At 33.9% G+C, this 27,424-nt stretch overlaps 4 long non-coding RNA genes across 4 annotated transcripts in view; 1 reads left to right on the forward strand and 3 right to left on the reverse strand.

The window, feature by feature from the left end:
* Positions 1-2,750: 2,750 nt before the first annotated feature.
* Positions 2,751-6,504, reverse strand: LOC138133196 (uncharacterized). Its single transcript, XR_011160275.1, has 3 exons — positions 6,366-6,504; positions 3,586-6,257; positions 2,751-3,532 (listed from the first exon to the last, which is right to left on the reverse strand). It is a non-coding gene; the product is annotated as an uncharacterized lncRNA (long non-coding RNA).
* A 9,812-nt stretch (positions 6,505-16,316) lies between these two features.
* On the reverse strand, positions 16,317-18,437 carry LOC138141170 (uncharacterized). Its single transcript, XR_011163028.1, has 2 exons — positions 16,724-18,437; positions 16,317-16,665 (listed from the first exon to the last, which is right to left on the reverse strand). It is a non-coding gene; the product is annotated as an uncharacterized lncRNA (long non-coding RNA).
* A 7,908-nt stretch (positions 18,438-26,345) lies between these two features.
* LOC138138788 (uncharacterized) lies at positions 26,346-27,117 on the reverse strand. Its single transcript, XR_011162108.1, has 2 exons — positions 27,022-27,117; positions 26,346-26,973 (listed from the first exon to the last, which is right to left on the reverse strand). It is a non-coding gene; the product is annotated as an uncharacterized lncRNA (long non-coding RNA).
* A 147-nt stretch (positions 27,118-27,264) lies between these two features.
* The window catches only part of LOC138138755 (uncharacterized), a 104,383-nt gene continuing 104,223 nt past the window's right edge, over positions 27,265-27,424 (forward strand). Inside the window, exon 1 of the long non-coding RNA XR_011162101.1 lies at positions 27,265-27,357. This is a non-coding gene — a long non-coding RNA (uncharacterized lncRNA). The remainder of the gene's footprint in view (positions 27,358-27,424) is intronic.

The raw sequence follows: 27,424 nt of genomic DNA on the forward strand, positions 1-27,424 counted from the left end.
TTGCAAGAACAATCTGCAGCATTTTAAGCCTTCCTTCATGCACATACATTTATTATTTTGGCATCATTGGTCTGTGCAAAAAATGTTCATCAGTTTTCTAATGTCATTAGGTGTGGGATCCATTGTAGCTAAAACAGGTTGTAAAATGCCCTTGTTTAGATTGGGAGATTTTAAATTGTATTAAATTAACCCAACACTACAAAACGCACTAGAATACATTAATTAGAGCATGACAAAAATGTTATAAACTGCTTGAAGGATATATTTCAAATTTTACGTGCGTTAGCTACTTCTTGCTCTACGTAGAATTTAATGAATTTTATGTCAACCAATCTCTCGCTGGACAAACTATACATGACTACACAACGATATACGTAATTGATCAATGCATCTAAAATTTGAGTGAAGTATGTACATAATAATAATTATTTTTTAATTTTAATACCTTAGCACATGTTGACCAAAAGCATCATCTGTTGGTGGCAATATTTTAGCAGACTTATTGGGGGTTGTAGTCAGTTTATACCTCAGTTGGTTTAATATGTTAATGGTCTCAGTTTTATTTTTTAAAAAAGCCAGTGCGAATTTAGTAGAAATTTTAACGCCTCGGTCATAGTCATCGCGTTTAACTTTCCCTCTTTAAATGTTTTCAGAAGAACATGCTGTTTTTTTCTACCGATTTTAAAACGTTGAAAAATGCATCGCTGGTAACACTTGCAAATTTAATTTTCAAGTAGGTACATGTGTGCACTAAAAAACCCATAGGTAAATCTTTGACATACTTAAAATGAGCATATTTTGCAAAAGAACAGGAAGTAAAAATAAGAGAGAATTGAACTGCAATTCAAACTAGTATAAAAATAATATTTTTTGATATTGATTGACTTTGAAGACATTTTTCTAACATTTTTTATATGTAGGAACAGGAGAATCGACGAGAAATAATATTCTGCTTTTTTTTGTAATGGTATTGCTTATCTATCCTTATATTTAAAAAAATAATTAAACAATAAATGTACGTGCATCAGTAATTGTTCTTGCAAAAAATGTCAGAACAATGTTTCTTGTTTATATGAGGATGAATATGACGAAGAAGAAAGCATTTAAAGTAGGTAAATTTTAGCAAAAATAAGTACAAAAAAATTACCTACTCAAAATTTTACAATTATTGTTTTTAGACTGCTACAATCCCTACATCGATAGACGATTAAATACGCGTGCCGGGTTATATCTGCCTGCCAGGAGCCGCCCGGCGCGTTCGCTCGTCGAATAAAAAAATATTTTCTCAAAATGTATACGAGCTACTGACTTAATTCTTTTTTTTAAAACTTTTACAATATCTCAGTTATATTTGACTCGCTGCATGTGTATCGAAATTTTCAACATTTCACATAGATCCCAGCAGAGTGAAGTTTACGATGCGCATTTTTGATTAATCTAAATTTATTAATTATTTTTTTCAAAACTATCTATATTTGCGAAATTTCCGATTCACTATTCGAAGCGCTGTACTTTTTACTACAAATATACAGAAAATCATAATTATAGCTTCAATGGTTGAATTAACACAGCGTTAAATGTTACGAGAAACGTAGTTTTTCGGACTACACCTCAACTACGTATAAAGGCCGTTTTCAAAGTTCGGTCCTATTCAAAAAAGTTGTAGATGGCCATTCCTGATGCCCCAAAATGTCCTCTACAAGATAGTATAGGTCTCATTTAGTTATACCTTGGAATCACTAAAAGTCATAATTTCAGTCCGATTTTACTCCACTAGTTAGGCGGGTGCGTCCTATTGGATTCCCACGTTATCATGACGCCAACGGACTTCAAGCAGATGCCCTCCCGAGCCAAGTACCCCGAGGGGTAAGGGGGCGAGTCGTACCTATTGGATTCCCGCAGCTCCTTATCAGCGTTTGGATGTTGTCAGAGCCCGATTTTCCTTACAGATACAACATAAAAAAAATTCACGGTATGGTGCGCTAACTCTCTTTCGCTCTCATCTATCTTTAACAGTTACCCCTCTTTGCGGCCACTTTTCCATAAGCAACCGTACTCCATCGTGTAGAGAGAAAAAATAGCTTTAATTTGATATACAGGGTGGTCCCGATATAATCTGCCAAAAAAATTCTGGGTCATTAGAAGGATCTAAGTCCAAAAAACCCCTGTTCATTAGGTCCAAAATAATGGGGATAAATTAACCCCTATCTACACCCATTCGACGCTGCTGACCACAAAAATACGTACCTGCTCAGGAATTAATTGTTGGTGTTTGTAGGGATGACAGTATCTAAGCAACATAGGTATAGTTTGTCCAGTGAGAGATTGGTTGACATAAAAATCACTAAATTCTACGCAGAGAAAGTAGTACCTAGCGCGGGTAAAATTTGAAATATATCCTTCAAGCAGTAACATTTTGTGCCCTGAAATTATGCTCTAATTAATGAAGTACCTTAACGAATAAGAGATAAAATGAATGAAAATATTACAGTTCCAGTATTTTACACGAAGACGTGTACGTAGGTTACCTACTCTTGATAACTACTTGCGTCAAGAGTATTTAAAAGTAAAACCTCAACCAACAAGATCGTTTATATATCAATTTTATATCAATGCGAAATCAAACGACTTAATTTTGCTGGTCGTGAAATGTCTACGAAATTGTTGTATTCAAAATAGCGGAAGATCAGTTCGTGAAGCAAAATATGGGGAACTTCTCAGGGGGCCAGGAGTTAAAATAAAACAATTCCTTGGGTTGAAGGACGCCTGTATTTAATTTTTCAAATAAATAAAATCAAATACGTTCTTGTTTTCACCTGCAGTAACTGGTTAATTTCAAATTAAATTTCTGACTTACACAAAATTATGGACAGTGCTGCTAACAAAAATGGACAACGAGATCGTCAAGGTTAATTTAAATTAAATCCTGAGACTTCCTGCAGACGTTTGTCTGAATGACCGACTATCGTGCGCCAGTCCGAATTCAACTTGTCTTATTAAAATATATTTTAGAATATTAACTTTACTTATTGAATAAACATCAAAAGAACCTGTGGCGATATAAGGCTGAAAATTTAAAAAAGAAATATCTCATTGAAAAAAAACTAGCTTTACAGTACACAACCCTTGTCTTACTGCTCTGCACCATATCATTGAGTACAAGATGAACTTCTTGCTTAATATTGCAATGCAAGTCTGCTGTAACTCTTCTGGGACGCTGCCTCGTCAACTTTCTTGATGATGTTTTAGTTGGACCACCTTTACACTTTGACACTGTGTTTTTGCTAACTCCTAAGCATCTCGCAGTGACCTGTAAGAAAAATACTTTTAACCCTTGACTAATCTGACCTAATCAATGATGATGTCAATAAAATTATGATAGGTATAATACTATTTTGTGTTATAAAGGTATGAAAAGCAACCTCCAGTGGACTTTCAGTTGTAAGTTTTTCATTTATGAAAAATGAATAAGCACTTGCATGATCTTCTGGGCTGCTGGGTTGCCAGCTACAGTCAAACAGCTTCGGGTTGCCTACAAAATAGTTTTAAAGCAATATAATTAAATTAAAAATATTATCTTCATACCTTTGCATCAATCTAGATATTGTTCGTGATATCACTAAAGGGATTCATGTTTATAAATAGAAATGTCACTTAAAAAAGGCACTCGAAGGTAAACAATAGGGAACTTATAGAGCAGAAACAAACTAAAACAACAAACTAACTAATTTTAAAAACTTAGAAAGTTTAAACACCACAAAAAAAATAGTTAAGCAAGAAATAACGAACAAAACACACATTACTCGGAGGTTAACAATACAGAACTTAGTCAATACAAACCAACAAACTAACTTTTCCCAGATAATTAACAAGTTTTAAACACAACAAAATGCCTCACTTGAAGACGAAAGAGCAAATAAACCACACACGGTGTTGACGATTCAAAATGACAGCGGCAACGACAACAGCTGAAATTTGACAATTTGCTGTGACAGCATAAATTGGCGTAGGATTACAATGCCCGCGAAATTATTTCAAAGGTATCACCCAAGGCGATCTACATTTACTTAAGACCGCCTTGTATCACCACAACAATTTATTTTATTAAATTTTTTTGTATTGTATTCTAGTGCATTTTGTAGTATTGGGTTACAAGCCTACAATTTAAACTCTCCCAATCTCTCGCTGGACGGAGTTTACCTGAATCGTTTATGACAAAACTCAAATCTGACAAACTAAATCAAATTAATGACATTTATTGAAAACGCTGTACACTGTGTGCGTTAATTTACAAGTTTATTTAGGTACAAAAGCTGATTTTGTAGACTGAGATGAATGAGTAATAAATAAAGTGGTGTTCCTCAATGTGTAAATAAATGTAGAGGTAGTGTGTGCAAAATTGTGGAAGAACTGTGTAATAAGAGTATCGTCTTAATTGTGGTTAAATAGCCAAAATAATGTATTGAATAAATTTATTTACACTTTACATATTCGTACTTTCAACTCTAACTGAGAATATCTACTAACTAATGAAAGGTAAACTAGACTAGAAAAATTAATAATAAATGTTCTGTGTGCCTTCCGTTGGCATTTAAGCACATTTGAGTACGCCGGTACCAATTTTCATAAACAGGATTCAGCATTTCTGGATTTTTACGAATCTGGTTCGCGGCGTCTGTTACACGTTTCTGGAGTTGGCCTTTTGTATTTATTTCAACTTCGTATACCAACAATTAGAATCAGTCAGAACCAACCTCACATAAATGCAGATGTAGCTCCACAAAAGTTCAACGGGACGGAAGGACTCCTTCAGGAAAGCGCTCGCCGCATGGTCGCCTTGCCGGTCTTGAATTACCACGTGTTTCGCCATAGAGTAAATGTAAATCGACGTATTCTTGTTTTGTGAATTTCATAACTTTTTGAAGGATTCGCAAATTTAAATTTAAACTTGACAAATGTCATAGGTGTTACAGGTACCGTTGCTAAATATATTGCAGCCAAGCAACCAGAATTACCTTTTTAAAACCGATTAACTCATTAGCGTACAGCAAATTTTGACCAAATTTTCAATTATTTTTGTATCGAAAACGAAAAGACTTTTATTAGAAACATTTTTTGTGTATGAGTTCTACTCATCGTCATCTATTACTGGATTTCTTCTGAGAGAGGTACGTACATGTTTACACCCGGTTGCCAAGGGGTTGCGGCCAAGTGAGAAATGGCAACCCAAACTTTTCAATTTCTTTACACATCTCTCTTTGAAATGACTTATAATTTATGTAAAAAACAAGTGAATGAAACTGTTTGGGAAAATAGTTATTTGTATAGCAAGGCTGCGAAATCCTACTTTGACGAACCGAGAGAAAAATTGTCGTCAAGGCCGCTTTGCGGCCGAGACAAGACAATCTCGAGGTCGTCAAAGTATTTCGTAGCCAAGGTGTACACAACATTTTGTGTGCAACCCGAAAATTTGTAATTATAAAATGAACAAGTAAAATTTCCTTCACTGTCAATAAAAATAAAGTCGGCCTACATGTCGCCATGTCGCTATGGAAACGACATAAATAAAACAATTCATTTTGAGAAAAATTGGAAAAATGTCGCAAGAAAATTACGTTTTTGTTCCGTCTACTTCCCCGGAGTTAAAAAATATTGCAGATTGTGCAGTGTCCAATTTAATACCAGAAAAGTCCAAACGGCAGTACGATAAGTGTTACAATGACTTTAAAGAGTGGTGTAATAAAAATAATGTGAAAACGGTGTCGGAGAATGTTGTTTTGGCTTATTTAATGGAAAAATCAAAAACTGTGAAAAGTTCAACTTTATGGAGCACATATTCAATGTTGAAGCTCACGCTGAACATACGGGATGGCATTGGAGTTACGAAGTTTCTGAAATTGGTACCTTTTTTGAAAAAAAGTCAGTTGGTTATCAGGCGAAAAAGTCTAAGGTATTGACACGAGACCAGATCAATTTGCTGTATAATCTGCCCTTTTTTAGGTCATTTTAATCATGGGAATATTAGGAGCCATGCGAAGAGACGATGACGAACTAACCAAAATGTCTATCGATGACATCTAGGATGAACATTCTGTATTAAAAGTGGCCGTTCCTGACACAAAAACTGACATAAAACGAACTTTTACTGTCACCAATCCAGAATTTGTAAGATTATACCGCAAATATGCAGCTCCTGTTCCGTGTACTCATCCAGAGTTAAAAAAATATTATAAATTGTGCAGTGTCGCATTTGAAACCTGAAAAATCGAAACAGCAATATAAAAAATGTTACAGTACAGTGACTTTGAGGCTGATGTAACAAGAAGAATGTGAAAACCGTGTCGGATAATGTTGCATTGGCTTACCTATTTACTGGAATTTATTTATTGTGGCAGGTAAATGTTAAATTCTGTTATGATAAGTTTTAGGTTATTTTAATCGTGGAAATATCAGATGCCGTGCGAAGAGACAAATAAACCAAAATGTCTGTTGATGCCATTCAGGATTCAGGATATGTTACTAGTTACTAGATATTTCCCTTTTTGACCGGTGGAAAATTAACCTAATTCATACGTGTCTGTTCTAGATCGATCTTTTTTACCGACCAACCGACTCGTCAATCATCAGGCGACCACACCATTTGAAATTGGCGGGAACTTCAAACCGGACGAAAATTCTGTATATACTCCATTCTTTATCTTGGTGAGTGGTCTTTAGGAAATTTTCAGCCGTCAAGTTGAATTTAGGGGTTTTTGAAAGTTCCAATGGAAAAGTGCGTTGGTAGTTGTTGAAAAATATTCAAATATTACAATAATGTACTTACAGAGACACCGCAAAGTCTTTCTATTTATTATTTTCCTGGTTAAATTGGTCATGATTCATATGGACCGAGACCACCGACACATAACCTCAAACGTGTCATCTTCATATCGCATCGTTTTCTAAAATTTTAATAACTTGCTTGGGAATTTCAAAATGTTCTAGACCGACCACACACTTTCCGATCAATTTTGATCCGGTTTATGGTTTAAGAATCCGGTTAATTTCTCACACCCAAACTTCTTTGCAATATTGCCCGGCACGGGACGGGAATAATGTTCGGTCGACCGACGGCGACGGTCGGATTGACCGACGACGGACGCCGATAATTTTCATATCGGGAACTAAACGGTTAAATTTAAGAATCGATGTGCACGGCTTATACAGAGTGTCCCCAAAAAAAAAGACGAGTCCATAGCTCCTTTATTTATCGGAGGATTTTAATTATCTATACACCAAATTAAATGGTTGTTAATAGGCTACGAAACGGCTTAATAAATTCACGTATAGCTCCAAGGGCTTCAAGACTAAACTGTCAAAATATTTTTTTTCAAATAGGATTACATACTTTTTTTTAGTAATTCTGATAGAGATTTTAATTCTGAAAACAACAATGTATCACAAGTATAACTTCACATAAAAAAATTTACACTAACTTTTGAAACAAATGACGAGCACCAAGCGAAAAGCTATCAAAATACATTGCGTTATAATGTAATAACCAAATTAAGGAAGCTGGAACAACAAATGACAAATAATAACATGTGGGATTGCACAGATATGCCGCCAATGTTTAGCGCAAAATGAAACATAGACGATAGAAGCGTTTTTTTACATTTTTTTGGTGAAATTTTTGGTAATTAAGTGTATACTTGTGATACATTGTTGTGTTTAGAATAAAAATCTCTATCAGAATTACTAAAAAAAATATGTAATCCCATTTGAAAAAAAATATTTTGACAGTTTACCCTTGAAGCCCATGGGGCTATACTTGAATTTATTAGGCCATTTTGTAGTCTATTAACAACTATTTAATTTGGTGTACAGATAATTAAAATCTTCCGATAAATAACGGAGTTATGGACTCGTCTTCTTTTTTGGGGACACCTGTATATTTACATTTCGCGACATAAGATTGTGAGATTTGGAGATGAATGCTTGACGAAGATTCTGAATTGGAATGACAGCGATGACAGTTAATATTTGATTTACACGACACACAAATTTGATGGAAAAAGTAAAACTTACAAAGCTACCCATGGCTTGCTTGATCGCATCGACCACTCACCAAGATAAAGAATGGAGTATAGTACTAATAGCGGCCGTTCCTGACACAAAAACTGGCATAAATTAAACTTTAACTGTACCCAATCCAGATTTTGTAAGATCACACCGCAAATATAGAGATAGATATGTTGTAATTGTGATAATAAATAAATATTGAAATGACTTTTACTTTTACGGCCGTCGTCAAGGCAACGGCTGCGAAATTCAATTTCGCGGCCTGCTCTAGGCACGCGAAGTGCTCATTTCGCGTACGGTTGCACACAAAATTATTTAATTTAATTTTAATTAAAAAATACTTGCGGCCATATTTTGATAGGCAACCCTGCAGAAACATATTTCTCTATTCATAATTATCTATAAAAATTTTGTTTTGATTAAAAAACAGATGAACGTAGAAACCATAGTGGGATCTTAGACTATCAGATGTGGTCAAATTTAAGAGCATTATCTCTCTGGCCTGACTGCACGGTCAACTTAATCCTTGCCCTCCCGTTTACCTGTGTCGTACTTTTTGGCCCAACTGACATACGTTCACCGGCGCAAACGAGTTCCTCCAAATGCAGGTACCAAGGTGGATGTCAGGTCAGGTAGCGAAATGTAGAGGATTATCAGGGACGGGCTAATTTCACGAAAATGACATGGCAAAGCAGGTACACTTCAAAGTATTTATTCTTTCTCAAAACTTTTCTGTGCACCTCCAGCGTGTTTTTCCATCTTTCATCACACTAGCTTTAAAAATTTTTGCACCATTAATAACCAATAAAGGGTTTCCTTTTTCACTGTAAATAACTTTTTGAACATTCATTGTTCGCAGAGACAGAATGTTAACTTGTCACAAGAAAAATTGATACTAAGTGTTATATACTTACCCTTAATTTTAAGTGGGTAGGGGTACCTACCTTATTGAAAATATTGGAAAAAATTAAACATTTTACTAAATCTTTACTGGTGGCTAATGGCCAGTCCAGATGGACCACCGCCGCCGGTCTCCAATCCGATTACAGGTACTTGGAGGAATTCGTTTGCCGATAAGGATCAAAAAGGTAGAGCCCTGCAAAAATTTGACCGCGTGGAGGAACTCGTTTGCGACCACGTTCACAAAGATATACATATACAAATTACAAATAATAATAGATGTATATACAGGTGTCCCAAAAAAAATGACGAGTCCATAGCTCCATTATTTATCGGAGTATTTTAATTATCTATACACTAAATCAAATGGTTGTTAGTGGGCTACAAAACGGCTTCATAAATTCACGTATAGCTCCAAGGATTTCAAGACTAAACTGTCAAAACATTTTTTTTTAAATAGGATTACATACTTTTTTTTAGTAATTCTGATAGAGATTTTAATTCTAAATACAACAATGTATCACAAGTATAACTTCACATAAAAAAAATAACACCACCAAGCGAAAAGCTATCAAAATGCATTGCGTTACAATGTAGTAACCAAATTAAGGTAGCTGGAAAAACAAATGAGCAAATGACAAATAATAACATGTGGGATTGCGCAGATATGCCGCCAATGTTTAGCGCGAAATATAGAACATAGACGGTAGTAGCGTTTTTTATTTTTTTTTTTTTGTGAATTTTTGGTATTTAAGTGTATATTTGTGATACATTGTTGTTTTCAGAATAAAAATCTCTATCAGAATTACTAAAAAAAAATATATAATCCCATTTGAAAAAAAATATTGTGACAGTTTACCTTTGAAGTCCATGGGGGTATACTTGAATTTATTAGCCCATTTTGTAGCTTATTAACAACCATTTAATTTGGTGTACAGATAATTAAAATCTTCCGATAAATAACGGAGTTATGGACTCGTCTTCTTTTTTGGGGACACCTATATATACATAACGCATACATATTTGTCGATTCTCATTATATCGCATTTTTGTAATAATAATAATAATTATTATTATAAAATTATAAAAAACACATATGCGGTTTACAATCGATCATTGATAAATGTAGGATTTGCGGAACTGAAGGGGAAACCATTGAACACATTATTTCTTCTTGCACCGTTTTGGCTCAAAGCGAATATAAGAAACGTCATCATATATTCGCTAAAATTATACACATGAATTTAGCTGTTAAATTCAATTTATTAAAGGATACACAACCACATTACATTTATAAACCAGAAAGTTATTTGGAAAATGACAATTACAAATTATATTTTGATCGCACAGTTTTAACTGACATTCACATTAAGCATAACAGACCAGACATTATTTTTTAAATAAACAACAAAAGCAAGCATATCTTTTAGATATAGCTGTTCCAAATTCCCATAATATAACACAGACACATAATATAACACAAAAAATAATAAATATTTAGAGCTCTCCGTTGCTATGAGAAATCTATGGAGTTTAGAAAAAAATTCTATTTTACCACTTAAAATTTCAGCAACGTGAATAGTACCGCAATCTCTTTTTAAAAATTTAAAAATTCTGGATTTAGGGAACACATTGGTAGTTGAAATTCAAAAAGGTATATTATTGTACTCATGTCATATCGTGAGGAAATTCCGTAACATTGACACAGAACATAATACACAACAAAGTCAAAATGCGGAGGCGAGACGCCGGTAATTATGTTGATAAGCACTGCACTATTACTTGATAGTAATATCCGTAATAGTGTATGTACTCCGGCAAAATTGCCGTGCCGCCGGGTGGCGGAGGGATAGTTATTATTAATTGAAGGAATAGAGGCATTAGCCTGTTTTATTCCCAGAAATTAACTTAACAAGCTTAAGTGTAGGATTTCCAACAGATGTATTTCACTGTTTGCTCCGTTCGAGTCGCGGCCGGGCCGCCTATAAGCACTACTTAATTGTATTATGGCTATGAATTTCCAGAGAATATTTTTGTAATTTATTTTTAAAAACAACTACACTGATTCAACTATGTCATTGTTTAAGCTGTTCCATGACAGAAAGACACGAATGGGTAAAAAATGTTCTCTGCATTTGGTTTTATGTTGCATTTTTATTATGTTTTTTGTTGTAAAAATTGTTTTTTTACTAGAAATTTTAACTTAACAACTACTCTTTATACTCCAGTTTTTTATTTACGTGCCCCAACCAAAATGTTTCTGATTTCAAATAATATATAAATACACACATTAAAAAAAAATCATCAAAATCGGAGCTGTTTCTGAGGATTAAGAAGTAAAAACCTTCATTGACTTGACTACAAGTAGAGTTCGATCATTCAATGGTTTGAGATTTTATATTTCCGAATATAATGGTCAAGGACATTTAGCAAACCATGAAAGATTTTTTACAAAAAACATCGTCTACACAGAAGTTTTGAATCATTAAATTCATTTTAAAACTATTTTAAGTTCAGTGGACAACATTTATTTTATAACCGACCGGTTTTTTGTTTCAATAAAAAATATGTAAAAAAGCAGGAAGCACGTATTCTTTATTTCATTTTTCATTGTTTGTATTAATTTTTTTATTTAAATTTTATATAATTTGAAAAAGATGGGCAAATTAACTGTGTACCCTTAGCCATACCTGGCCAGTATAGCAATAAAAAACCCGAGGAAATGTCAAAAAACGCGTTACCGTTTTTTAAATATGGCTTACGGCCGTATTTAGCAACGCCAGTTAACGTTAACTGTACGTTAAAATGCTTCGTTACTTTAGTTACCTATTGTTGTAAGAATGTTTTCGTATATTTTAACCTACAGTTAACTTTAACTGGCGTTGGTGAATACGGGCCTTAGCCAAGCTATCCCTCATTTTTCAAATAACTCGAAAATTAATGCATAATAACGTATTTGTACACGCTCGCAGCTGACATAATAGAACAAAATAAAAAAAAATGCAATGATTATAGAGGTATACTCTTTGACAAAAAAAAACAATATCGTTAAAAATTAAAAATTTAATGAATAACGGTCGAATTTCGACTAAAATTAATTAATTATTAATTGTTATTGGTGACGGGATAGATTCATTTTACAATGAATCAGAAGGTAAACCCAATTTTTTCATTACTTTTGTTTCAACTTTGTTATTATTTTCTTGTCACACAAACAAATTGCACCTCCTACCACCCAATTTGCAAGAACCATTTCATTGAGCTGTGGTTGATATTATTTATATGTTAAACCCAGATAAGTTTTGAAATGTTTTGTGAATAAATTAAGCCCACGTCTTTGTTAACAATTAATCTCAAAAATAATGTCGATATAAGTAAATATAACAAATTGCGAGGATTGTTTGTTTCATTTGTTTATTTGGTCGTAGAAAAAGTATAGTATGCAACACGTTTTATAAACTTTTCTAGACACTCGTTTATTAAATACTCGGTCTACTACGCTCCGCTCGTGCCTAACATAAAACTCGTGTCTAAAGTGTCGTTCATAAAACTTGTTGCATAATACAGGGTCTCTCAGAACTGGCGGACCAAAATAATACGGTGAATTCATCATCTTCTGGGAATAATAGGAAAAATCTATCTTAAGGATGAACTGGAGTAATATTGAAAAATGGCGAAAATTGCTCAAAATTGGTACAATAGTCCTTTTATCCATGCTAAAGTACTGTGCCAAATTTAAAAAAAATTGATCGAGGAATTTTAAAGTTATTACCTTTTAAAGTTTCGGGATATTTTACACGCGTTCTTATGAGAAATCGATATTAATATAAATCGTATATAAACTGATAAAAAACATATTTCAAAATGGCCAATTTTCCTTACATTTTTCACACATGAAGTATCGATATCATAGAATTTTCTAATGAATTTACAAAAAAAGTTGGTCGAGGATTTTCCATGTAATCGCTAATTATATGTGGATAAACACGGTTTTTGAGGTTATGTACCTGTTTTAAAATCAATAAAAAGTGAACAAAATGCATATAATTGACGTCGGTATGCAATATTACACTCGTATCCCACGTTTTACTACAGTTACGTTAAGGCTGCCCATCACCCAACGAAAATATCTATTTCGTAACTATACAACCAACCATACAACACCTGCTGACCGTTTTACGACAGGCACTACGATGCAGTGCTAATAATGAGGGGATTAGTATTTGTTACCTCCTAGTGTGAAGAGGAGCACTTCGCCCAAAGGAGACTATAGTGGAACCAGAAATATAGTGATTTTATGGACTCTGGTCGATAATTTCTTTTACAATTTTGGGGTCATTTTTATTACCAACTTGAAGAGAGTTATAAATCTTCTATGACAGATGTTTTTGAGCCGTCTGAAAGTGGACCATCGGAGACAAAGATAGGTAGAGACCAGTCGCGCGACGAGTGCCAGAAGTTTATTGTCCTGCCATAACTGACCCTCGCAAGTTAATGTACTCCATCCCTCATAAAATCACTATATTTCTGGTTCCACTATATCGGCTACTCTCTGCCCTGTTTCTAAATCCCGAGCCGCTTTACGAAATTTCCGTCGGATTCCCCAGAATATGATTTAAATTTAGAAGTAGGAAAATAAAAATTTTGAAATTATAAATCCGTTTATTTTCATAATTAAATAAATATACATTATTTTTGCTCTGTAATTATATTTTGTAAATAGTGACATGCAGGTAAACACCGTACTTTACATTACGAGTTCCAAAACAACACAGTGCAGATTAATTCCCGCCAGTAGTAATCTTACGCATATGATATTGTTGCTTGCCCTGCGCGAACCTTGATTATAATTTTTTAGTTTTGTTGTCCGTTTCGGCATTGTTGATTTCAAAAGCACTGTTACGTTTTTTTACTGCTTAAATTAAAGTAATTAACTAATTCTTATTTGCTTTTGTCTTTGTACAGCGCGATCAACAATGACTGAGTCTGTTGGCAATGAAACAATTGAAAAGTACTGTTTTTTTTTGTCTCGTAATTCGCACTGGCTGAATTTTTTTAACTTGAGACGACATTAAAAACATTTTTGGTTATGCTGGTTATGTTTATGCTCTTATAAAAATGAACCTTTGATGGTAAATTTCAAATTTGCCAAATTTCATTGTTACCAACAGACTCAGTCATTCTTGACCACACCGTATTTTCATCAAGTAAAGATTTATTGGCGATAACATATAATGGATCATGGATCTATCATAAATGTTACTTTTGTAATGTAACTAAATTAAACGTGCTTTTATACATGCACAGCTCACTAGATGAACATTTATATGAAATAAATTATAGGTGTACCTAATACATCCATGTTTGATTTTTTTCAAGTTCAAGGAGATTTCCACATCACCTAATGAGGTACTATTGGCAATGCGTTGACCTATAAAGGGGGTCTCGCCAATAGCCATACTCCCTAACAAAAAAAAAACTATTTGGTATGTACACATATTTAAACAAACAATAAAAAATCAAACATGAATAACTGAATATACTGTCGCGTTATAAAAAATTGAGTGTCGAAACCATATTCTGCCTAATTCTTTCAATAAACTACAGGGTTATTCACGAGAGGGGTACTTCTGAATTTTAATTTTGCCGCAACCAACAATACCAATGGCAGTAACTACTAAATCAAATGTGTTATTTCTTTTACCGGTTTCACTATAGTAAGCCTTGATTTACATTCACAAAAGTTGGATGGTAGGTGAATCATAACTGTACTGGTACAGTTATGCTGTAGGGTAATATTGCCATAGTGACATGTTAACAACAATCAACAAATGAAGACATTGGGCCGTATGAATAAAAGAGAGCATATGCTTTTACTACAGTTTTTTTGAGTAAATGCTTAGTATTTTATGAATAACAATTTGAAGCGAAAGGCAATGTTCCTTGCTCCATTTCCAAAGTGAGTATCTGCTCCATGTGAAATATCCACATGCTCAGCCTTGAGAAATCTGTATGAATAATCATTATTATTTGCTCATTTTGTTGAGCATTTACTCACAAATGAATGCATCTACTAAATAGTAGAATCACATTTGCGTCGCGCTGTCAAACATGGCTCAGTTTATAATATTAAGAAATGAAAAAATTTACAAACCAATGAGAAGGGCTCTTGGTCGGGACTATAAAACGCTTTATCGTTTTCAAGAGGAAAATTTACAGTGGTTAGCAAACTATTTTTTGGGTCACCATGAAGAGACAAGAGGAGGAGCTCTTTCACCCGAGCTTAAAATGAAAACATTCTTGAGGTATTTGGCGGACCCTGGATTTCAATCTGGAATTGGTGAAGAGCTAGGGATTCATCAATCTACAGTCTCAAAGACAATTACAGAAGTAATGCATGCTGTTAATAACCGTGCTGATTTTTGGATTCATTTTCCTGGCAACGACCGTGAAATACAAGAAGCAAAAGCTGAATGGCAGAATTTTTATGACTTTCCAACAGCCATCGGTGCACTCGATTGTACACAAATTGCTATAGAAAAACCAGCTCATCCCGGAGACGAGTACATTTGTCGTAAAGGGTTTGCTTCGATAAATGTTCAAGCAACTTGTAAGGCAAAAGAAATTTTCACAAGCGTTTGTGCGAGCTGGCCTGGATCAGTGCATGACAGCAGAATATGGAAGAATTCTAATGTCAGAGAGAATATGGTCCGTTTACAAAATAGTGCTGCTGTGCTTCTGACCGATTCAGGGTATGGTTTAGAACCGTGGCTTATGACACCTTTTAGAATTTGTCATACAAATGAAGAAAATGCTTTCAATAGACTTCTTAAAAAGGAACGTGTTATTATTGAAAGATGTTTTGGACAAGTTAAGAGGAGATTTCCAATCATCAAATATAACGGGTGACTATTAAAATTTTCACTTAGGGTTGGCTATGGATCATTCTTTGTTTTCCGTTGCACCTTAGACACTGACAAGTTTGACATTTCAATAAATGTTTTTTCTCTTAATTTGGTTATGTTTCAATTGTGCTGACTGACATTTGTCGTACGTTCTTGCGTGTCTAAAGTAACAGAAAAAATAAAAACTCGTTCAAAGCCAACTCCAAGTGAAAATTTTAATAGTCACCCGTTATATGCAGACTACGAATGTATAAATTACCTTCTGCTATCATAAGCTGCTTTGTTCTTCATAACATTGCAAAATATTTGAGAGATGAAGATTTTCCCGATGAAGAAGAACAACAAGGAAATGAAGATATAGGTCAAGAACTAGAAAATCAAGGGCAGCTCTTGGAAAGGGGACGTATCAGAAGACATGAACTGGCTGATATAATTTATAGACATCAATAATTACAATAACTACATTAATTTATTCATAAACACTGCTCTATTATAATACAAATTTACATAAACAATTGTTATGGATCCAAATTTTCAATTTGAATTTGATAAAAGCGTCTCTGTGTTCTCAAGGTTTTTAATTGCTCCAGCATTACTAGTCGCTGAAGTTCAGCATTTGATAGGGAAGAAGTTTCCTGAGTTTCATTTCCACTTAAAACATGATTTTTTCGTTTTCTTTTAATTAATACAGGTGAAATAGGTTCGGGCTCGGGCAATGCTGATGATGTGGCTGTCAACATAACTGTATCCAAAAGATTGCGGATGCTTGCAGATTCACCTGAACCAACTTCCTTAGCACCTGGAAGAGAAATTCGGTTTATAAATTTATAATTATATGTATATGACTTGCTACTTACCAGGAATCTGAGTAATGATGGGATTCTGCTCACCGTTCATAACTTTTAAAATAATACGTTCATATTCTTTCATAATTATTTTTTTGTTTCCCGTTCTTTTTGTGTCTATTTTTTTTTAAGTCTAGTTTTCATGTTGTTTATCATTTTCATTATTTTTTTATTTGTTGTTGGTTTTCCAGTATGATTTTCATATATTTTAATCAACTCTTCCAGGGCTCCATTCTTTTTATACACTACCTGAGGCAGTTGACTCTTAGAAATAATCTCAGGATATTTCTGGATGTGTTTCACTAACACCATTTGAATCGAATCGTTATTATTATTCTCTTGCTCTCCACTTCCACTTTCACTTTCAGACATGATGAAACCCGTGCTTATGATTAGGGACAAACAGCTACGAGTCTTTATAAACACAAATATGAAAAATAACTGCTAGTTTAGAAATGTCATTTCTGACGCTACAGCGCACTATAACTGATAATCAATTGAGCATTTGCTCATATGGCAGAAAGCACAGGGTATGAGTAGAAGTATTTTATTCATTTGAAGTTGAGCAAATGCTTTTACTCAGACCACAAATTGCTTTTGCTCCTTGCTCATGCTCCCAAGCAAATGCTCCTTTTTTATTCATACGGCCCATTATCTAACTTTATTCATGTATTAATTCAAACAGACGGAACTAAAAACAACAATAATTACTTAAATAGACGGAACTCTGTCATAGTAAAAGTGAACTGCACTTCATAGCATGGGGCATCGGGTAGTACCTACGTCCATAATGATGAGGGCCAGAGGGGCTATAGTCGTTTTCAATGACATCCGTGCTGTCAGTATGACAGTATGTTGGCATCACTTGCTGTTTCAGTTTAGTAATTTTGAATCTTGACGCGACAAATTGACAAATTCAAATTATTATTTATCATTTCCGATAGAAAATGTAGTCTGATTCGGATTCCGAGGATGACTTCGTTGTTTAACCATGTTTTACACCATGTTGAAGACTGAGTTTTATCGTTTGTTGTTGACGTTTCACGAAATGTAAATTTTCTTTTACCATAACCTCAATTTCTTGTTTGACATTTTTTTAACTAGGATTTTCGTATACTCTGAATACTGGTTATGAATTTGTGAGTACAATCTGCACCAACATATTAAAAATGACACTGACAGCACGGATGTCCTTGAAAACGACTATATATTTCTTCGACTCAATAAACAAAAAGATAAATACGCTACGGAACTAACACTACGAGCACTTACCAGTTCATGAAAATACGCCAACATCACTCTCATTTACACTTGTAACCTTATTTAGATCCTGCCCTTGTTTGAATGTCTCTATGATTTCAGATAAGTACCTCCTGCCTTCCGATTTTTCCGGTATTAAGCTATTTAAAGCTTGTTCTTCTTCATTTAAGACGTTTTCCGGTAAAACATTATCATTAAAACTCATTTTGCGAAATGTCTGTTTGTATAAACAACCAAATGTAACTATGACACTCGAACATATCATGCAAACGCGATCAACTCAATCTATTTTAAGACGAGTGTTGGGTTTTAATTGTTTTAAATTCTCTTCGGCTTATTCTGAAACCGGTAAACTATTGAACAAACCGCGGATGTTATGAATCATAACAACCTTAGATGTCTTAAAATCCTCGCTCTACGAGCTCGGATTTCAAACCGACATCTGCGGTAGTTATGATAGTCATAACATCGCTATTTAGGTATGTTAATAGCTATTAAATTAGAAATCAAAGTAAGTTGGATAGATTTGTGAGAAATGTCAGATTGACAGATAACCTTTATTTAATCAAAATTCAACAAATAAATTAACAAATTAATTTAATGTAAAAGGTGTTCGAAGTGTCTACCATCGGCTTCTACTAAACATCCGCAGCGGCGACAGAATTCTTTCCACACTCTCCATAAATGAGGAGAATGTCAGTCTTTTCGTCGTTATTAAAAAAACACATTTTTCAAATTGGCAAAGATTTTTTGCTTTAACGTCAAAGAGACTAAGAGCCATCGTGGATTCAGTTATAATTATTTTCAAAATTTTAAATCAAGATATTGTTGCAATGTGTACAATGTGTTGCTGTAAAAAGAAATTCAGAAATACCCCTCTCGTGAATAACCCTGTATATAGCAAAAAATCCAAAGGCAGACAGTATTAAAAACTTCTTACGTACAAATATTTAAAAATTTAGAACAGCAATTTCATTCATGCAAAAGCTGAAAATTTGAGAAACGATATTTTAAATGCATCAAACCATATCTTGGGAGTGTGCTAGATATTTTTAATAAAAGCAGTGACCAGTTAAGGGGAATTGTTTATGATAATTTTGTAAACAGTACTTTATTTGAGACATTTGTGTAAAGTTTAAATACTTAGAGTTTTAAATAATGGTAATATAGAAAAATAAAAAATGGAATATAGTAAGAACGTAAATAAATTCATGAAAACAGAAAGCTGACGTCTCGAAAAAAACTCAAGGACACAATTAAAATCCTGAATGGTATAGAGAACGGTCAATTCGACTTACGGCTAGTAAATTTGGAAAGGAAAAAAGAAAATAAATTTGGATTTAAAATATGGTACCTATAAATAAAAAAGGCAATAGAATGTGAAATTATGGAAAATCACTTTGAAAAATTTTGTTTTCGGGCTTTACTTTCGAAATTAGTGGATCCTAGACATCAAAGAGGACAACCGATTAGAAAAATACTAAAAAAAGAGTTATAATTGAAAATAATTTTAATATAAAAATATTATTTCAGGAGGAAAGTTATTTCATTATAAATCTTTACATTTAATATCTCTTATAGCCATATTTCTATTGTATCTTGAATCTAATAATTCAAATAAGTATGCAGATGAATAAAATCTTTCCAATTTTCCGACCATTTGATTTTTCCAAAATTGTTTATTTCTCTTAATGATTTCGCAATTGTAATCTTTAAAAGTATAAATAAAAAAATAGCAACATTCCCGATTTGATATTTCCAAGAGACCTTGAATTTGGTACATGTAATTATGATTATCTTTGAGCTTTACTTTATTATTTTCAATGTAACAGTAATCAATTATTTTCTTTTTTACTGCATCTTCTACTTCCATATTTCGAGCAGCATAAGAATAACATGTAACAATAACATAATTGTAATAAATAACATAGCTGCAGATTGCAAGTGTCGTACAGTTGCGAAAAGTAAGACAGAGTAAAATTGAAAAAGAAATTATATTCATTATATTTACCTCTTATAACGTATTGCCTTCATTCTACGTTTTATACTTTTCCGGCAACCGTTCAAAATTCAAAGAAATCTACTCGTATAGCAAAAAATCCACTTCGTAAGAATCTGGTTGTTTCACGTTTTTAGGTAGCTTAGTTTTGGAGATATGAACGGTTTTAGGAAAATCTTTCCTATTTTTTAAACCACTACTAAGAAAAGTTGTTCCTTTTGATGAGTTCTATTACCAGCTAAAATTAATGTACTTATTTCCGAAACACCCTGTATCTTCATATCAATACGTTCCACTATCTTGTTTTTGGTTGTCACGGCTAAATATGTTATGTTACAACAATGACCGAATATTTTTTGACTTTTTACTGTCAGATTTGATTTATAAAAATAAAACAGTCTGGTAAGTATTGCTTCCCTGTTGTAACTCACCTACCGGACTCAAATTGATCATTTCCTAAAAAAAGCCCATTTGGCTTATATAACTGCCAATTTTGACATAAATTTTGTTTTTCATGGAATACATAGCAGCAACGAACTAACTTTACCTACAGTTCATAGAAAATCCCATCCCATTACGGTATCTACATTACCTGACTGGAGTTTTCCTATAATCCACAATGTAACTTAAATCCCCCTTTCTGCTTTTATCTCGTTTTACCTGGAAATTACTTTCTTTCTGTGATATTCGTTCACTTTCAAATTTTTTACGATAAGAATCGTTTCTATCATAATGTCGAAAGTTACCGACAAATTAAATAAATTTGTGCGGAACTTTAGAAGTTTTATTTTTTCAAGTGATGCTTCCGTGTTGTTTTTTTGTAAGATCTGTCAAAAATCAGTGAATTTTGAGAAAATGTATTTGATTGTTGTAAATGATGTTTTTTTTTCTATAATGTACAGTGAATCACTGAAACAATAATACTTATAGCAACATTTAATCGTTGTTTAAATGTTTATCTTCGAATTTTTAATGCCTTTTTCCCTGCCTATTTTACCGATTTTTAATGCTTAATGCTCTATTGATAATGTAATCGAACATCTACCGGACAGTATGAAATTAAATTTTAAGGCTCCAGTGGAGTAAAATAAAATTCCAGTTTCGAGGAAAGTGGGTTGTATACTCTGTAAATTTTGACGGGTGTCAATCAATTTGCCGGGGGTCCTTCGAGCAGAAGTTATGGTCATAAAATGCATGCATTTTCTGTCAGGTAGAAATGCCGACATAGGCCACGGCCGACAAACCCGTTCCCGTTATCCCATAAACCATTATTTCGGAATACCGACACTAGAAATACGGTAAAAAAAAATTTGTATTCAGAAAAATCATCCATTTGAAGTTCTGCGACAAAACAAAGCGAAAAATTGGAGCACATTATCGGGTTGAATGTTAAAAGTTGTGCCATGTTTATTGATAAATATAAATCATTTTTAGCAAAGAGATGGATTAATAAATTCGGATGCAATTCTTGAAATAAAGTACCCATTTCCCCCACGTGAAGTAACAATTGAAGAAGGTATCAAAAATAAGATTAATGATTTATTTAACGATGGATCATGAAAACCATATGAAATTTAAAACATTGCATCCGTATTATTAAACGTTGTTGACGTTGAGTTAACAATCTCAATGTCAAATAATTTAATTTTTTGACTCTGTAATTATGTTTTGTAAATAGTGACATGCAGCTAACCAACATAATGCAATTTAGCAATGTTCAATTCAACGTGAACGGTGTTTACCTGCATGTCACTATTTACAAAACATAATAAGTTTTAATAACAAAAAAACATTTGTGTAGAAAATACTGGAGAAGGTTTTAGGTTGTAATGATGTTGGTATTTACACCAAAAAATTTTCGGACCATTCATTGAAAAATAGACAAACTCAAAAGGCAGATAATAAAAGGATAATTAAAAAATTGAGTGCAGATTCAGATTACGGTGCTTGTTATAGTGGATTGGGTGATGAGGAAATGATGGATATGCCAGAGGCTACATATCAGAAAATAAAACAAGATTTTTTAAATGAGTTGACTTTGTGTGATGTTGCATCAATTCCAATTTTAACAATGGGGCAACGCAATAATGACGAGTGGGAGAGACTAAGAAATAATAGGTTAACCGCTAGTAATTTTGGAAGAATAATAAATATGAAACTTACCACGGACACTGCAAATACGATAAAAGATATTTTATGTCGCGTCGGAAAATCAAAATTTAAAAAATTGCCTGAATCACTGCAATGGGGTATTGACAACGAAGAGAAAGCAAAACAAAAATTTGAAGAAATAACGGGTTTAAATGTTAGTTCGTGCGGTTTATTTGTAGACACCGAGAAAAATTTTTTGGGAGCATCACCAGATGGATTGGTTGATTTGGATTCAATTGTTGAAATCAAATGTCCATTTGCTGCTCGAAACACCGACATCAAAACGGCAATAGAAAAAAAAATTATTAAATATTTAGAAATTGATCCCAGGGATGATGATAAAATATTATTAAAAGAAAATGACAATTATATGTACCAGGTTCAAGGTCAACTGCAAAAATGTTATTTTATTGTATATACACAATGTGACTTAAAATATTGTATTATTGAAAAAGATGACTGTAAATACTGGTACGGTAAAATGATAGATCCTTTAGAAAAATTTTACATGAATGCAATGTTGCCCGAAATAATTGACTCGAGAAATAGGCGAAATTTACCTATAAGAAGCATCTTAAAAAAAGACTTATAAATTATAAAACATAACCATGTACTTATCTATACCTACCTATAAAAAAAGTTAATTCTCTGATCAATCAACCACTCAATCATAATTAATAAAGTTTTTATTTCATAACAGCAAGAAGCAACATAATTGTCGTAAATAATACGTGATTTCGATCGCACCGAACGTTTGCAGCTTGATAGTACTTGAAATTTTTTAATGTGTACCAGGAATTTTGACTCTTTCGATAACAAATGGACTATTGGATTTTCCGAGTCCTTCTAGGTACTTACCTAGGATCAATTATCCGAAAATAACGGTACCGTAGACTCGTAGAGTAACAACGGTGAAAAGAGGTAAACTCCGTCCAGAGAGAGCTTGGGAGATTTTTAAATGGTAGACTTGTAACTCAACACTACAAAATGCACTAGAATACATTAGATGATTAGAGCATAATTTCAGGGCAAAAATATCACTGCTTGAAGGTAAATATATAAATAATTTACGCTAGGTAGTATTTTCTTTGCGTAGAATTTAGTGCTTTTTATGTCAAATAGGTGACTTTTTGGTTGTCATTTGAATTTGAAAATAACTGTGCATTCCTAATTAACTGAAACCTAGCCCCTTCCTTGGCCCGGTGGGAACTTGCCAGCCTCTTCGTGGTCCCACTAGATGCTTTCATAATCATCTCTAAATGAAAGTAACAAAATTGGCAAAAATAATGAATGGTGAATGGTAATGGATGAATTTATATGCATAAATTTTGGGAGTTCATATTATTGGACTATTTTTATTTATTAATTCTATTAATAATTTTATTATTCTACCATTTTCTAGAACGATTAGGTTACTAGGTAGTCGTATTTAGCAGCTTTTGGCAAACAGTTTGAACATTTAAAATACTACTCCTAAAATATTTGTCCACCTCTTTAGTTTAAAATTTATAATTTAGATTGTAAATTTTTCATTACATAAAATAGTTTCCCTATGGTTCATTGATAAAAAAAATTTCACTCACTCATTAAAAATGGTTGAATAGCAAACAAAAAATTTTAATGTGAATTTGGTTTTTGACGAATAATTTTTAAATTTTTAAATCATGATTATTATCAAAGATGACATTTATGACAATTCTGATCAGTGCAACCTGTTTTTATAATATCGCAAAAATTGCAGAGCACAAGTGCGTTAAAGACCCCCTGTTATAAATGACGGCCCAAAGCAATGGGCTGACCGAACCCTCGGTCATAAAAGTATTAGTGCGTTATAAGGACCTGCGTAAGTCGCTCTCACTAGCCATAAACCATGTCCGAGCGGCAAGGGCCGCGTCGTCTTAAGTACTTTTGGTTGCCTATTTTGGGATTTATTTTTTATAAATAACAAAAAAACTACGACAGTAAACGAAAAAAGAAAATGTTATCGACCTCCGTATTTCAATTATCTATCAAATGAGTGTTTACTTACCGCGAAAAAACGTTCCAGGACAAAAAAATCCGAAAAAAATGATTTCGCGTTTTTATTTAATTACAAACCAAAAGTCAAGCATTGCTTCCAAGTTGATTTTGTAGAAAAATTCCGAAAAAAATAACTCCATGTATTTAGTATAGGCGCTACGTGAGGGATCGTGGAGCCTTTTAAAGACGCAGTCGAAGTATTTTTAGACAAAATCGGCAAACAGAATTGGTACCTAGGTCTGTGTCTATTTAAAGCAGTAGCGAGGCGGCGAGTCCGACCGCTCTCCAGGGGGCAATATAAATTATGAGGGCTTATAAATCACCCCTCGAAAAGGAATTTTTCGATGCAAAAGTTACGTTGCTTCGATTCATTATTTTTAAATAGAGAGAATTACATTCCATTTACTAAAAAAGTAAACGCATACCTACCTAGTTCGCAAGATGCTCGTCATTTTGGTGTAAGTCTGAAGATTGGCAAAGAAATAGGTTTGGAGAAAAATGTATGAAAAGATTTTCAATTATTGTGTTTTTTAAAGCGTTCGGGTCAAAATTTAAAAATAATTAACCTGTTCTGACATAGAAAACAACTTTGTCATCCTGTATAAATATCGATCTCCCCTTAAGAATTGAAGATTAAAGATTTTATTTATCGGTAAAAAATGGGTGTTTTCTCGTACTTTTCTCGGTACTGATAGAGAGCCTTAAAAACTTGAACAGAAATGCAATGAAAATTGAATTCAGTGTGCGTCTGTTTACTTTTACGTACAGTCTTAGTCAAAATATTGTAAAATCACATGTAAGTAATTATCTAAATATCAAGAAATTAAACACAAAATTTACTTGCAACTGATTACAATTCGTTTCCAAAAATTAAAAACTTTTTTTTCAAATATTGATTCCTCGTAATAAACGTTTCATAGCATTATAAGAATTCCGCAACTTTTTGCTGAGATTACTCCAGTTCATCCTTAAATAGTGATTAGGAAAGAAGCAATTTAAACTGACCAATCCTGTTGTTGATGTTAAGTTACCTATAAATTAGTTTTCCTGCTTTATTTGTAACTATGGATGCATTTCAAATGTTGCATATGCATTGTTGGGTATCCGCATTGTTTGTGCAATGACGGACGTTTTTAGGTTATAATATTTTTCAGGTTATAGTATTTCTGCTAGGATGTTCCCTATTGGGAAAACGAACTGCGTACTTCTGAGCAGCAACTGTGGCACTCTCATCATACTGTCCATATAAGACAAGCATATCAAAATATTCTGAAGAAGTAAACATTCTAAGCGTTTTTAATGACTTTTGTCAGTGTCAGAAATAATTTATTATGACATAATATTCAATTATTATGTCTTTGCAACAATCAAATTTGTTTCGATAGTTACTAATATAATTTTTTAAGGTAATTTTATATCTACGAGTACACGCGATTGGTCAATTAAAAACGTTCTTATTTTCAAATCCAATGAGGATGGATTTAAAAAAATATTTTTCCTATTATTCCCAGAAGATGACGATTTCACCGTATTATTTTGGTCTGCCAGTTCTGATAGACCCTGTATACTATTAAGTTCAGACAAACGAACAACCGATACAAACTAATTTATGTCACCATTATCCGATATGTTCATATCTGAACTATCATCAGAGGAATCTTGTAAATTTATAATTAATGGTTCAATGACAGTTTCCATTAAGTCATCCAAGTTCCACATTTGTCTTCTTCTTTAATTACGTGTTGCACGTACTTTTCCCACCTCTCTGGTGTTACATTCTGGATACCTTTCTCTATCAACAATCTAACATCCTAACATCTTCCAACTTAAATGTTTTGCTGTTAGCAGCCACATAACCTTTACTTGAGCCCAAATTATTTCTATTGGATTGAGTTCGCATTGGTAGGGAGGAGTTCTTAAAATTTTGACGTTATACGCTGCTGCTAATTCCTCAACTGCATAAACTGACTGGACTGGCTTGTGGAGAGATGCCAAATCCAACAGTTCACATTTGAGCAAATTATTTTCAAAAGGAATTTGTTTCATTTCCAAAAACTCTTTAATTTGTTGTTTTCGCCATGCTGAAGCTGGCCACTTATCTAAAACTCTACTAGGGTATGGAGCATTAGTACTACTACTGAGTTCTAAGGAATCGAACTTAAAATTTTAGTGAACCAAACTTCGAATTTTTCAGAATTCATCTCGTCGTGATAATCTACACATTTAATCCCTTCAAAAACTAACAACCCATTGTTAACAAAACCTTTCTCGTTTCCAATGTGTACCACTATAAGACGTTTTCCTTTTCCACTAGGATTTTTTTAACCCGGCTGACAAATCTTGGTTGTAGCGTTACAAAACGCCACAATTACGTTTGGCCGATGTAGGAGGCCCAAGTGATCCTACAATTGCATGCGGGACTGTGACAGCGCTGCTCGAACACCTGGAGCTAGCACTGAAAACAGGGAAAACACTGCACTTGTCGACGCGACGCGCCAACCCTCCGCAACATTTTTTTTACGTCGCCCGTTTCAAAAAAGAAACAGTCCTTTAGAGTCACTGTGCCAGCCACACGGGGCGGCTGGAAGAACACGCATTAGCCCCACAATGTCAAGCTGAGATGGCTTTACGCCTCTGAATTGTCTAGCTGCGATCCATCTTTCTTTCGATCCCCAATTTTCTTTTCTTTCTCTTCTCTCTCTTCTTCTTTCTCAGCTATAGGTAACCGTACGGCAGAGTTGATCCCTTTCACTTTCGTAACTTGCCGGAACGTTATCTTCTTCCTTTCAAACACTATCTTTCTTCTTCCTGTCCTATACATTTTTTTTGCAACCTGCGGAAAACGACGATTACCACCTGACGTAAATGCGCACGGACTCACCGACGCTTTACCGCAATTGCAACCTGCAATTTTCCCGGTCGGTGAAAACGAAAGGTAAACAAACCAGCGCCATGACCGTTCACCTGTCACGACACAGCGCACGTGTAGTACTACCGGAAATGCAATCACGTTGATGCGCAGTACCCTAGAAGGCCAGAACGCCTTATCGCGCGACGGAATAAGGTCGATTATCCCGCGCGAGACAGATTTTCGCAAGTACGGGCACTGCGGTACCGAGATTAAAAAGCGGAAGCCGGTCGCATTTCGTCGAGAGCTGCCGAGGCGTCAGCTGCGAATGTTCGGCTCGTGGTCGAGTCACCCCTCGCACCCGGAGAGGTAATTATTGTAGTTTCAATTTGGTTGTAGGCCGTAACATTTTATTGGATATTATGAGCGATTAACG

The sequence above is a fragment of the Tenebrio molitor genome, chromosome 1 (assembly GCF_963966145.1).
Source record: "Tenebrio molitor chromosome 1, icTenMoli1.1, whole genome shotgun sequence".
NCBI classification, from domain to species: Eukaryota; Metazoa; Arthropoda; class Insecta; order Coleoptera; family Tenebrionidae; genus Tenebrio; species Tenebrio molitor.